Source organism: Nannospalax galili, unplaced genomic scaffold (assembly GCF_000622305.1).
Source record: "Nannospalax galili isolate Female #2095 unplaced genomic scaffold, S.galili_v1.0 scaffold96, whole genome shotgun sequence".
Lineage (NCBI taxonomy): Eukaryota > Metazoa > Chordata > Mammalia > Rodentia > Spalacidae > Nannospalax > Nannospalax galili.
Window position 1 is genome coordinate 8,071,120 of NW_008342018.1, and position 14,998 is coordinate 8,086,117.

Here is a 14,998-nt window from a genome sequence, read left to right on the forward strand (position 1 = left end):
CTTTACTTCTTCTTTTGAAAACTTTCTGTTCAGCTCCTTAGCCCATCTTTCAATTGGGTTGCTTCTTGTCTTGGTTCTCTGCTTTTTAGTTTTTAGTTTAATTTAGTATACAGAGTAAGGGTTTCACTTTAGGATTTTTCATATGTACTGTTTGCTTCACTCTGGTAGTCTCATTCTACCCCCTTCTGCTTTCACGGGAATTCTGTTTCCCCTTGGGTTCTGACAGTCATTTGTAAAACATTTAATGAATCAACAGGTTCTTAAGAGGAGCAAACATTGGAAAGTTAAACTACTACTGTTTTTACAATAGGCTCTTCTTGCACAATCTGAAACCTCAGCACAGTGATTATGAAGTAATGTAAGTAATATTGTGAAACCTGAGTTTCATTAGTGGATCATTTATATTCTCAAATTTGAGAACCAAATACATTTCTTTGATTTAACAAAATAATACTATTAAAAGTAGAATTATATTTTTGTTTTTAATTTACACAATTATTTTCTCCAAATATAGCGAAATATTTTCTTTGTGTACGAATATTTAACTATAAGCCATGCTGTGAAATCTATACTGGTTTAGCGATGAAATTCAAATTTTCCATGGAAATAACCATTTCTTCTTTACATAAAAAGCTATGGAAGGGGCTGGTAAGATGGCTCAGTAGTTTAGAGCACTGACTGCTTTAACAGAGGACCTGGTTTGAAGACCAGCACCCACATAACAGCTGACAGTCATTGTAATCCAATGCCAGGGGAGTCAACACCCTCTCCTCTCTTCTGTAGGCACTAATACTGTGGGTCCACGACGGCCAGCAGCAAGTCCACACCCCACTGAGGGAAACTGAAATGGAGTAAAGACCACTCCAGGAGTGTGTCAGAGGGTGGAACTCAACTTTATTTTTCAGCAGGCTGTATATATGCATATAACATCCAATAACATGAAAGGGCACCCACTGTGGACCAATGGTAGCAAAGGTCATGCTGATCACACGCTTACATCTAGCATTGGGGATCATGTGCTGATCACGTGCCAGTCATGAGGAGGCAGACTGATCAAATTGCAGCAGAAGCATGATGCACTGTCAGGCCATCTGTGGGGAAAGGTGTGGGAGGAGGTCGGCTATGGGGGGGGCGGCTGGGGGCGCCATGTTGATGGCACAGTTTAAATTCTGATACAGGAAATGGGCCTAAGATATGAAATGGTCCTGGCCAGGCTAGAATTTGGCCTACATAAAGCAACACAGTTGCACTTACATATATGCAGGCATAACACTCATAGAAATTTAAAAAATTGTAAAGGCTATAGGAAAAATAACAATCTGCCTTTGATGGTCATAAGTTACTACATTAAAAACTTCCAATGTTGCATAAAATATCAACAACTGTTTATGTCTCACAATAGAAAATTTATCACAATAGAAAATTTATCACATTGCATGGTTAAATCATCTAAAACTGTACTTTAAATTGCTACAGAAATTATTCAGTTGGTCAATTGCTTGTGAACAAGCATGAGCACCTTAGTTCAGATCCCCATGATTCATATTTTAAAAAGCAGGACTTAATAACTCCCATGACCCCTTTATATCACTGCGTTTTATCTTCCCTTCCATGAAATCTCCATATCACAAAATTTACAATTTTTCTAACTAATATGAATTTTCAAACTGAAACATCCCCATTGAAAGATTATAAGGTAGCATCCACTTATGAGCGAGAACAGGTGAAAGTTGGTCTTTCTGGATCTGGGTTACTTCACTCAGAATGCTTGTTTCCAGTTCCATTCATTAATCTGAAAATTTCATAATTTCATTAATTTTAACACCTGAATAATATTCTCTTGAATAAATGGATATATTCATTATCCATTCATCAGGTGATGATCATCTTTGCCGCTTCTCTTTCCTGGCTAATGTGAATACAACAGCAGTGAACAAGAATGAACAGTTATTTCCATAGAAGAATATAAAGTCCTTTGGGTATATGCCCAAGAGTGGTATGGCTGGAGTATGTGGAATATCTATTTCTAGCTTATTACATAATTTCCACCCTGATTTCCATAGCAGTGTCACGAGTTTGCACTCCTAGTTCCCCTTTCCCACATTCTCACAGTGTTTGTCATCATTTGATTTTTGGATCTTTGCCTTCTGACTCGGGTAAAATGAAAATCAAAGTAGTTTCATCTTCCCTTTTCCTGAAGGCTGACATTTAAAAAGTAATGAACATTAAAAAAATACAGTTCTCAACCATTTGCTTTTTATCTTTTGAGAACTATTTATTTAGATCCTTGGTCCATTTTAAATTTATTTTTATCTTTAGTTTTTAAAGATCTTTATATATTTTGGAAACTAACCTGCTGTTAGCAGTATAGTTGGTAAAGGAGTTTTTCTTGTTTGGTAGGCTGCCTCCTCACTCAAATGATGGTATCCTTTCCTCTATAGACGTAACACTAAAAGTCTTTGGAAAAGTTGTATGGAAACCTACTGTGCCAGTGCCAGCTGGCCAAGACGGACAGTACCTGAAAGGGGGAGTGAGGATTGAAAGAAAAAACAAGAGACAGAAAAGATACTTGGGAGGGCTGTCAATAGAGACTGCAGCCCCGGTTTATTTCAGCTCAGCCTTTTTACACAGAAGAACTCAATTAGTTTCAACAGCTGTTTTTCCCACCCGTATCTGAGGGTCAAGGAGCGTCAAATACTTCAAAGGCTTCTTTGACCTTTTTGTCTACCACTATTGCCTCCAGGTCAGATATTGTGAGGTTCTCCATATAAACACATTCCTCCTGATTTGGCAGATTAGGTACTGGTGTGCAGAACACAAACTCAATAAACAAGCCTGCCACAGCTCAATGTACATAATAGACTAACAGCTCCCAACACTATTGGAAAAGCTTCTTAAAGTATATACATTCACAATACAAAAAGGGTTTAAATGGAGTTACCTATAATGGGGAAATAATTTCTCTACCAGACACCATAGGCTACTAAAAACCCCAGTGGCTCCTCTTTGCTGAACAGGTATTCCATGAACTGTCGAAAATATTCTGGCTATTGCCCTTGCTCATGGTTACCCAAAAGAAACTAATGACAAGTCCCTATTGCTGAAGACACTGTATAAGTGAATTATAAAACAAGGAGAAATAAAGCTGGAACTAACATGGAAGCTTAATCTCTACTCTCTGGCTTCATAGTACTAGAAGGTGCTGTACACACTACTAAAAGAGAAAAGCAGTCATCAACCTTGCCTCTCTTTGAAAAATGCCTTCTACAATACCAAATGGCATGACAACTTATGCCCACTGTTGCAATAATGGCACAAATATTATATTAGCAACTAACCACTTTCTGATTGGATTTAAGATTCTCTTCCCCAAATGGAGCCCATACATGCCGTTGATATCAGGCCTCAGAAGTTGTGACTATGTAGGTCATGGGCCATAGTAAAGAGCCTATTAATATTTCTGTGGTATATAAATATAGCATTAATTCAGCTCTTCATGACTTATTGTTAGTCCCATAGAAAATTGTATATCTCAACTCTCACCAGAGAAGCTTCTTTTTTCAGTAGGTGGTGATTAAAACAGAAACCCAGAACAACTGGTCTATATGAAAAGAGGCCATTTGGGGACACAAGGTAAAATAGACCTTAAAAATAATATTATGGACAAGGAATTGGGTGGTTTTGGTAGTAAAGTGGATATAGATAGAGGAGAATATATGAATATGATTAAATTACATTGTATGATAGTCTAAACCCATGTACAATGATAGAGCCATGCTAATATGGCCACCCACACTTATCTGTGAGGAAAAGGAGGGCCAGAATGCACACCCATGTGCCCTGATGCTACCCATGGTCAGTCAGCCATAATCATCACTCATTGGCTTTCAGGACCTGGATGAAGTCCTCAACAACATTAGGAATCTGAGTAGTCTACACATTTCAGAAGATAAACTAGAGGACACTGCTGTGAAGCTGTCATGTGAAGCAGACACATCACATCTAACACAGAGAAAATCTTAAATTGGAGACCTGTGAACTAGTTCCTACCTACTGTAAGGACTTGGCTTCTGCTTCACCCAAAGTAAAACCCTGAGGAGAATCAGCCTGTTGAAGAACTCCTTGGTTCATTGTGCTGAGTGAGGACCAAATACAGCCAAAGTGCAACTAGCATGCAAGGGAGTGAACTAACTTTGATGAAGAAAACCAAGGGTTTCCAACTGCTGAGATAAAGAGAAATAGTTACCTGACATTCCTAACCAATATGTAAGTGGAACAGTAATTAAGTGTGAAAATCCCATGACAAGAAACCTGTGCATATTCTGACCCCAAACCACATATAAAGAAAAGAGAGTGGGTGCTTATTTTGGTACACTTGAATGTAAGAATTAGAGACCAGGTTGGAGGGTGGCTCAGAGATTAAGAGTGCTGGCTGATTTCTCAGAGGCCCGAGGTTTGATTCCTAGCACCCACATTACACTAACAACTACCTGTAACTCTACTTCCAAGGGCTCCAGTACGTTCTTGTGACCTCTGCCGACAGTGCAGGACATGGATGCTCTTACATGCATGCAGGTAATATATTCATGCACATAAAATAACTTGAAAATATTTTTAAAAATGTTAAAAAAAAGAATTCTAGACCACTGAAACTCTAATGAGATGTGATTTCTCTGGCACCCAGATCACATGTGTTATGTAAGATGGACTGGGTTTTCAATTTTCAAATAAAAGATAATAGGTTGGGTGTGGGAGGTATAGGGGCTGGTAGGGTGAGGATGGACGTGGCAAAGGTGGTCTGAATATAATCAATCTGGAACTCTTTATGTAGACCAGGCTGGCCTCCATCTCACAGACCTCTGCCTGCCTTTGTCTCCTGAGTGCTGGGATTAAAGGCATGCATACCATGCCAAGCAAAAAAAAAATTTTTTTCAAAAATCAGTATATGTCAGGCCTGCAATCTCAATGCTGGGAGGTGAAGACAACAGTATCTATGGGGCTAGTCATTCATTCCAGGCAAACTAATAAGATCCAGGACCCATAAGAGCCATTGTATCAACAGTAAATTAGAGAATGATTCACAAAGAAAACAGAAGTTGACCTGTGGCTTCCAAATGCATGTGCACAAACATACACCCTCACATCCTTGTGTATGTATACACACACAAAGAAAAACGTAAAATGTACCTTCAGCACTGAGTCTGTAAATTCTGTTATAATTCTGTGAAGACTTTTTCATAGTAATTAACATTGATTTAGTATTGACTAGATATTTATGTTTATGATTAAGAATAAATTGTACCAAAGAAATCAAAATATTGAAATAGTTATAATGAGATAATGGATTAAGTTAAAATTATTTTGTATGGGATTGACCACTTTAATGTTATGGTAATTTTTCACATAGATTCTTATAATTATGCATATATAATATAGTCTATTTTTTCATGGTGATTGAAGATCTAAACATGAAGGATGTTGCCAAGTGTTAAGAAGCAGGCCCTCCCAAGCAGAGAATCTGAAAATGCCCCTTTAGCCTTGAAATTCCTTACTCAAGAACTGTGAGACATGACTTTTGCCTTTGTTCTATCACATTTCCTTTGTTGTAACAATCCCACAGTGACTTAGACAACTTACCAAAACATAACTGGAATTATAATTGCAAACATGCCAAAATACAAAAATGAAGAGAAATGGGTAAGAGGCATATGCAAGGAAAATATGTATTATCATTAAAGAAATAGAAATTTGATTTGATAGCTTGTTTTTAATAAAATCTACAGGACAAAAAAATCTTATATTAAAAAAAAAGCCTACTAAAGTAGGAAAGGATATGATCCCAAAATAAAATTGGTAACTTTTCATTATGAAGCACGATGATTTCCCATGAAATTCCCTGCCTATACTCTTCGGGTCAACTAAAATTCCAGAACACAAAATAGTTCTCTGAAGCCACTGAAGCATTAATGATTAGAACAAAAAGAATGTAATGTAGACAAAAAGTGAAGTTGCAAAATAAGAGAAATTTTAAGTCACACATTAGACAAAAGAGTAAAATACATAATGTATAAACATCAAAACATAACAGAAGAAATATACCTGATTAAAGTTAGGAAAAATATTGGGAAATACGTACTATCGGAAATGGTGTAGAGAATTTCCTGAGAGATGGATCTACAGACAAAGGCGCTTGCCACCAATCCATGGAGTCCACAAAAAGATGGACAGGGAGAATCAGCTTCCACCGTTTGCCCTCTGACCTCCACAAGAGAGCTCTCAGCCTAAGGACTTGCAACATGACTCTCCTAAAAGATGTCTCATTACTTAGTCCCACTGGACATGGAAGATGCGAGGGAAGAAGACACCAAGAGAGCCAAGGGGGTCTTCAGTCGTAAGGAAGAAAATACTCAGGCCCCCAACAGGCAGAGCGGCACCCTTGGCCTGATGGCCCACTGCTCACACGTAGGACGCTGGGGCACTGAACTTGGGTGAGGAGGTGCAGTGGCTGGCACGATCAGGAAGTGGTTGTGAACCACCACAATGTGCTGCACGTGGGTGCACCTCTCTTTCCAGGGCTTGGGCCTGTAATTCTCTACAGCGCATCCATCGGCAACCTGGCCATCATCATCCAGTGGTGATAACAGGACCTGGCTTCACCTCTCCTCAGCAATAGGAACCCGAGAAGTCTACAGACCAGAAAATAAGCTAGAGGGCACTGGTGTAAAGTTGCCATGTGAGGCTGTGAAACTTCACAACTGCCACTTAGAAAATCTTGGGTTGGAGGCCTGTGAGCTAACTGCTGCTTGCTGTGAGGACCTAACTTCTTCTACCTACACTAAAACCCTGTGGCAAATTAATATGTTGGAGAACACATTAGATCACAAGATTGTGCTCACAATCTCCTAAAGCACCCCAGCTGTGGAATAACTGACTTGATCAGGAAAGGCTAGTATTTTTGATAACTGAGCAAGAGGAAATCCCTTAGCAGTGTGTATGAGAAACAGAAAGTGTGAAAATTCCATTCTGATACCTGACTGAGGCATTCTGATCCAAAACCACATACAAAGGAAAGGGTGTGGGCTTTACTGTTGGTCGGTCATGTGTAAGAATTAAAAATCACTGATATTCTAATAATATATGATTTAGGCCATTCAGATATGTTGTGTAAGATAGATGAAGTTTCTTCATTTCCATTTCATTTCTATTAAGAGGATATTAAGTTGGAGGGGATGTAAGTGATGGTGATGATCAAATACATTGCATGAAATAACTGAATAAATAAAATTAAAAAATAAAGATATGAACACTTTTATATCCAAAAATTCACATGAATATCAAAGATATGTTGAAAGAAAGGAGTGCCAAAAAATTACACTGTATGTTTACATCTGTGTGACACTCAGAAGGACAGAAAACAATGTCAGCAGAGAATTGATAGAGGCCTATTGCTTGGGGCTAATTTTTTAACTGAGGAACATCATGCTGACATTTGGGGAGTTTGGGAACTATCCATCCTATGTTCCTACCAGGAAGGAGGTAAGACATATATATGTAGACCTTAATTCATTATATTAATGTTATATTTCTTGTACAAAATATGTACAAAACATAAAATATATATTGCATAAAATATATATATATATAGCTGTATGCTGTAATAACTACACTAGCATGGACATATGGCAAATAGGGTGAATACCCAATGCATTTGATTTTTCTTTATATAAATAAATCTGTAGAAATTGATTATAATAAAGTCAAGCATAGTGGTGCAAGCCTTTAGTCCCAACGCAGAGGCAGAACTAGGCAGATCACTGTGAGTTCAACACCGGCCCGGTTTAAAAAGTGAGCTCCAGGGCTTCCAGGGCTGCATAGTGAGACCTCTAAAGGAAATTTAATTATAATAAAATACATCAATACAAATAAATAAAATATAAGTTGAGATTTAAAAAAAATTGTGCAAAAGTGTCACTAAATAACCTGTGTTAAAACTATGATAACTCAGTGAATATTGAGGGATAAATCTTAGAATGAGGAGAATATACATTATCTTTTATGATTCAGCATATCATATGTGTTGAATATATACATATTAGACAAGGATTTTATTCAATGGACAAGCTTGAAAAGCTACATGTTGTTGTCCTCCTCCTCCTCCTCCTCTTTCTCCTCCTTCTTCTGAGATAAATGGGCTATATTAAAGTTGCAACTTTATTATTGTGGGAGACAGACTTGAGCCTAGGGTGAAAGTCTTATTGACAGCCATACAGCAGGCCTGAGGCAACGGCCCAACTGCTGGAGCCACAAGGAATGCCTTGTGACATTTTGCTCCCATTGGCAGATCATGAGACTGATGCCTAGAGCTCACCACTCCCTAATCACCACCCTTGGATACCTCACCTTTAAACTACTTACTGTACTGTGCACCACCCTTGGATACCTCACCTTTACTTACTGTACTGTGCACCACCCTTGGATACCTCACCTTTAAACTACTTGCTGTGCTGTGATTGGACCACTACCCCTATATAAGCTCGTGCCTTCCTGCAATAAACCAGAACTGTGTCACTGAAACTGGTCTCCTGTGTCTGAATGTGGCTCTGCTAACACAGTCTCCTCACCAGCCCTGGAGTCCAGACCGGACTACTGATCAAGGGAACTAAGAGAGCAGGAGAGTGGCCATAGCCGGAGGAAAGCAGCCACAGCAGACGACCACAATTATAAATAAGACATTCATAAGAAAAACTTTTGCAAGTGTAATCACATATCAAAATGAATCTGTTCATCCTATGAATTTTTTTTATTGCAAAGGGTTTTTTTTATACTTTCTCACTTCCATAATTGTATCTAACTTTACATTTAGTAGCAGTCATTGGAAGTAACTTAAAATACTGCTCTGACTAGATTTCTCCATGTTTTAGCATTTTTTTATTTCAAAATGATAATTTGCTTCAATAGTAGAAATTGCTAGTTTGGATCTGGAATTTGAACCTCAAAACTAGATTCCACTTTTGGTGACACTGAAGAGTCATGAAACTTTTCAGATTTTAAGACTAATGGAAGGTCTTAGGTTATGGAGCTCTTGCCTTTAAAGGAATTATGAGATGGCACATTGGTCTCTTCCCATATTATTAATGTTCTAATCAAGAGGCTATCAATTTGTCTTGCCACACACTCTGCACCATGGGGTGCCACATCAACCCTGTTCCCAGTGCATGAATGTGCTGAAAAACAGAGGAAAACTTCCCTTAAGAGACAAAATACACTTTTCTCTCAAAGAGATTTATCAATGATACATTTTCTAAAATAATAGAATAAAAGATATCATAGTAATAGTTATCCCAGATATGTTTCTGCAATAACATAAAGGTTTTGAAATTTTCTTTTACAATGATCTTGCTGTAATATATAACAGATACTTGGAAATGAAAAGTATATAAGGTAATAGAAATGTAATATGTAACAGATACTTGAAATTGAAATAGAAATTTATGGGGTTTCCTGGCCATGATTAAAATAAAACAAAAGCATTTCTAGAAGTACTTGTGTAATTAATGGTTTAGAGATCTTATAACTGTGATCAATTGTAGTAAACAGAGTGGACATAGTGGTCATACTATGAAAATTTCTTGGCATGGGGCTGGAGAGATGGCTCAGTGGATAAGAACACTGGCTGTTCTTGCAGAAGACCTGGATTCAACCCACAGCACCCAGTTCCAGGGAATCCGAAGGCCTCATCTGTCCTCTGTGGGCATTGCATGACACGGGTGCACTTACATACATGCAGGCAATAAACTCATACACAAAATAAAAATAATCAAATATTTTTAAAATTTTTCTTGGCATAGATTGCTGATTTCCTATGACTTATGAGAGTGTTTTAAATATGAAAAGGTTTTAAATTCTATCCTCAGCCTTTTTAACCAAGGGTTCTATAAAACTCACTGCATATTTGTTTCTAAATTATGATATATCAAAATATTTGTTTATAGTTTATCAGCATTTATTCCTTTTTTCAGTATTTATTCTTTTTTTAAAGGATGTAACTCTTATATCACCAATGAGGAAAAATAACAAAATATACTGATTTGCAAAGAATAAAAGGCACTCAGAAAATTATAAAAGATGATTTAGTACCACATTAATAATGACTGTTTTTTTTTCCTATGTAAGTACGAATATAAGACACAATCAGATATCATTATCTCACTGTACTTATCCTAATGATGCTGATTCAGCTATTGCTAAGAGAATTAATGACTTTCTTCATTAGGTCACTGAATTAAGCCTCTTTAGTATCAGTGCAACTCATTTACTACACACACAGTAATAAAAATTAGGGATTATCCCCTTTTCATCTGTAGAGTAGTAAGTAGAATTCTATTTGAGAGTGGAGCTACTTCTACTTTAAACACAATTGGATGATTCCTATCTGATAACATTCAAATATTTTTTAAAAAAAGAAAATAAAATTGTGACAATAGACATCAGATTTGATATATTTTAATGAAAATGTGGGTAGAAACTGAGACATGTTTGTCCAGCTTTAGAAAAACAACCTTAAAGAATGTGCCCAATTCTACACAATAAGAGGCATGATTTGTCTAAGGGAATATTCATATTTTGGGCCTGATAACCAGAACTTATCAAAGAGATCTGCAGATTTTTTATATAATTTAGATATTTATATGAAAAGTAGATTTTAGATAAAATTTCTATGATAAAATCAGAGACATCAAATGTCAGAATGAGACTTTCAACCTCGGTCTTGTGGTACAGTTCTGTGATCCCAACTACTTAAGAAGCTGAAGCAGGAGGATTTTGTGTTCAACTTGTCAGAGCTGTAGCTGAGTAAATTAAAGGCCTGCTTGAACAACTTTGTGATACCTGTCTCAAGTCAAAAGAAAATATCTAAGGCTGACGTTAAGAACCAAAGCTCTTGCATGGTGTGTGTGTGTTGGGGGAGGTGTTAAATGACAATATTAATGATATAAATTGAAGAACTTATAAGGCATCTTGAGCAATTAGTTCTAAATAAGTAAAATAGAGATGATCTGCTGATAGCTAAATAACAGTCACTTTTTTACCCATCATTCAGAAACATTCCCACCTTGTGTTTTCTTTGGCTCTCTGTAACTACCTGAAGTGTTTGCAGAAATGCCAGGAAAATCAGACAAAGCAGAAACTCTAGGACATAATGTAAGAATCTTCTACATACATAGACATGCACATTTGGGGACCAAGGCATTTTACTCTTAGATTAAAATATATGTCCCCTTGAGGTAAACCCTTTATCTGATGCTCCAACAATCCTCCTTTTTTTTAGAAGAAGCATTTCATTACAGTTTTAACATACTCAATAACAGTTTCCAGAGCAAAGATACATTTCTTTCAAAAAGTGGCTATAAAATTTTTAGGTTCCCTGTTGAATTAATACAGTTATACAATATTGAACTCACTACAAGCCCTGTAAGACATAAAATTGAATGAGTTTTTAAAATTAAAAAAAAAATCTCCATTTCATTTTGAAATATACTGTTTCTTACAGAAAGACTCATTGTTTTTGCTAATAACACTGAGACGTTGGCACATGCATTTATTATTTTCCCCTTAATCTAAAAGGATTGAGCAATAACCCATGTAAACAATGTAAGAAGATTGTACTGTCTTATGTTTCTTAGAATTAAGTAATCAGTTTTCTCCTTGCAGGAACACAGATCAGATGCTTGAAAATGGTTCTTTAGTAATGTAATTCATTTCAAACAAATAATGGTTCATACTCTCTAGAGCAACTAACATGAAGACTGAGCCTAGTAAGCTCCTATCCTGTAGTGTCAAATATTCTGATGAATATGTTTTTAGAGAAAAAGTATTGCTATTCAGAGTACTATGAACGTGATTAATAGTTTTTAGCTATGTGTTTGAAGGCCACCACATAAGACCAGGTACTGCTATTTCTGTTTAGTTTAAGTTATGCAGGAAAAAAAAAAACAAGCGTAATATTTGTTTCTTGTGGTGGTTTGAATGAGAGATGTCACCCATGGGCTCCAAGCGTTAGAATACTTGGCCCCAGCTGGGACTGCTGTTTCCAGAGGTTTAAGAGGTGAGGCCTTGCTGGAGGAAGCACATTGCTGGGGGTGGGCTTTGAGAGTTTTTTTTTCCTGCCTCAATTACAGTTTATTCCTGTCCATACTCAGAGATCTGATTACGCAGCTTTCTGCTCCAGCTAACCCCTGCCATACCTCCCACCATGATGGACTCATCCTTCTGGAAGTACCAAGCAATAGAAAAGTAACAAAAACAATGTCAAAATTAATTTGTGTTCATTTTCTACTTTATGAATTAATGTGTATTTTAAAGTTTTCTCATGTAATTTCATATATTTTATATAGACAAATATATTAGATATGAAACTAAATATTGACTTAATAATCACAGCAAAATTCATCTTCAAACAATTCTTTGGGCTAGAGAGGTGGCTCAACAGTTAAGGGTGGTGGCTGCTCTTGCAAAGGACCAGGGTTCAATTCCCAGCACCTGCGTGGTGACTAATAACTGTCCATAACTCCAGTTCCAAGGGATTCAGCGACCTCGTCTGACTTCCACGGGAATTGCATGACACAGGTGCACTTATATACTTGCAGGCAATACATTCATGCACATAAAATAAAAAATAAAATGTTAAAAAATTGGTATACATTTAATTTTATCATTTTATCAAACACAAAACAAATTTGCTATTAATGCAAAAAAGCAAACATATTATTAAATATTATTAAATACAAAACTTTTTAAATAAATAAAATAAGTTAATTTGAATAAAATTAAAATAAAATAAATTTATTTTTTAAATACATAAAATTTGTTAAATAAAAATATTATTAACTACAAAATCAAATTTGCTACAAATGTCCATGCTTGTTTTCACCTCATGAATTTAAACTTGGCTGAATAAATTTGGTGAATCAGGGCACAAAACTTCTGCAAGGCTTTTCAACTTTGTTCAATATTTTACTTTTATGACCATAAATTCTGAGAATGTTGCTTCACATAAACCGGAAGCACATCAATGGAAGATTTGGTTTAGAATCATTTCAAAAACTGTTAGAAATCTTGTCATAATCCTAAGTTAAAATTTATTGTAAAATCTTAAAAGAAGTTATTACATTGTGTATGTGTGTGTGTGTGTGTGTGTGTGTATGCATGCACATGCTACAACACATATGTGGAAGTCAGATAACAATTTATGGAAACTTGTTCTCTTCTTCCACGTAGGTCCTAGGGATCAAACCCAGGTCATTTGTGTGAGGCATTTGCCTTTATTCAGTGAGCCATGTTACTAGTCACATTGTAAGATTTTATTCATGAGACTTGTCAACAATTAATCAGCATTTAAATTTTTATTTATTTATTTATTTAAATTTCATGCATAAAAGTGCTTTGTCTGAATGTTTGTAAGTGCACCTGTGTCATACAATGCCTGCAGAGGCCAGAAGGGTAGAGTTATAGATGGTTGTTTGTTGTCATGTGGGTGCAGACAACTGAACCCCAGGTCCATTGCAAGGGCAGATAGTGCTCTTAATTGCTGAGCCATCTGTCCAGCATTGAAACAAAAATATTTCTAAATCAAAATTCTAACACAATGCTGTCTACATTTGAACTTTCTTTGCTAGAAATGACAGTAGGGAAACATTAGCTTTATTTTCCATTTAATTATGGAAAAATAACATTAAGCTTTGGTAAAGCAGGATGTTTTGTATGTGCTGCTAACTCACTGCAATTAGTAACATACACTACTTTCAGACTTGAGCAGAGCTATCCAGGCAACAGTCCGTGGCAGTGTGTTATGTGGATGTCCAGCAGCACAATGCACTGCACATATATTGTATATGCACAGCCAAGCTGCAGTCAAGTCTCAAGAAGCAACATAGGCGAATGCTGCTAGAAACATTGCAGGTTCATCACAAGTTTGATTTTGTATTACTTTTTGGTCATTGAACATTCTGAAATCTGCTGTTGCCAGTTTTATCACAATTCCCACATTCAGCTACATGACTGCTTCCCCATACTTTATGAAGCTGGTCCCTATGCTATCCAATGGCACATAAGATGTATCTGATGATATAATCTACTCAAGCATAATTTTAAAAATTGAACATAAATTGTAATGGGTTCAGTACTTTCTTGAACACATGACTGTTTACTATTATCTAAGATCATGCCAGATGGTGTTAGAAGAAGAAAAAGTTAAATTTGTAAGATGAGAGAAAACTACATGAAAACAAAGTTATAGATGGAAAACAGTGTAGACAGTAATTAGGCAGCCTGTGTTCTAGCACATGGAGGCTATGAGAGGCTAAGATCAACATGCATAAAAGGGGTTGACTATAATCAATGTACATGGCAGTGACAATAGAGGTTCTTGATTACCAACTCTAGCAATCAGTAAAAGGACTATGCATCAGAAAATTCTTCAGTCACAGGCAAAGGATTATACTGGGGCCTGGATGCTTAACTATTAACCTTTGTCAGTTCATGCACTTTGGACCAATTGCTCTTAGCTCTCACTTCTCCTGGCCAGTAGGAATAACTATAGCTCTTATGAATTCTTTTTTAAAAATACTGACATTGAAAGACCTGTGAGGTGTATCAGAAGGAAACTTCCCAATGAAAAGCTATTTTCTGCATAGATGCTATCTTACAATGTTAGTAGTAGTTTTAAAAACTCTTGCATCTATGAGTGTAGCAATAATACATTAGGAGTTAGTTTACTATTATATTTAGTAGAAAAATAATATTAAGCTCTCCCCTATGTCCTTTAACCTATTCTTTGGGTTCCTAGACATGATATCAATATCAGGTACGAGCTCCAGTCTATGAAGCAGAACTTAAATAAAAATAGAAAGTGGCTGATTATTCCCATAATAGTCATATCATATCACTATTGCATCAGTGAGCATATCTTTCCAGACCAATTGTATGTTTTACATATATATAA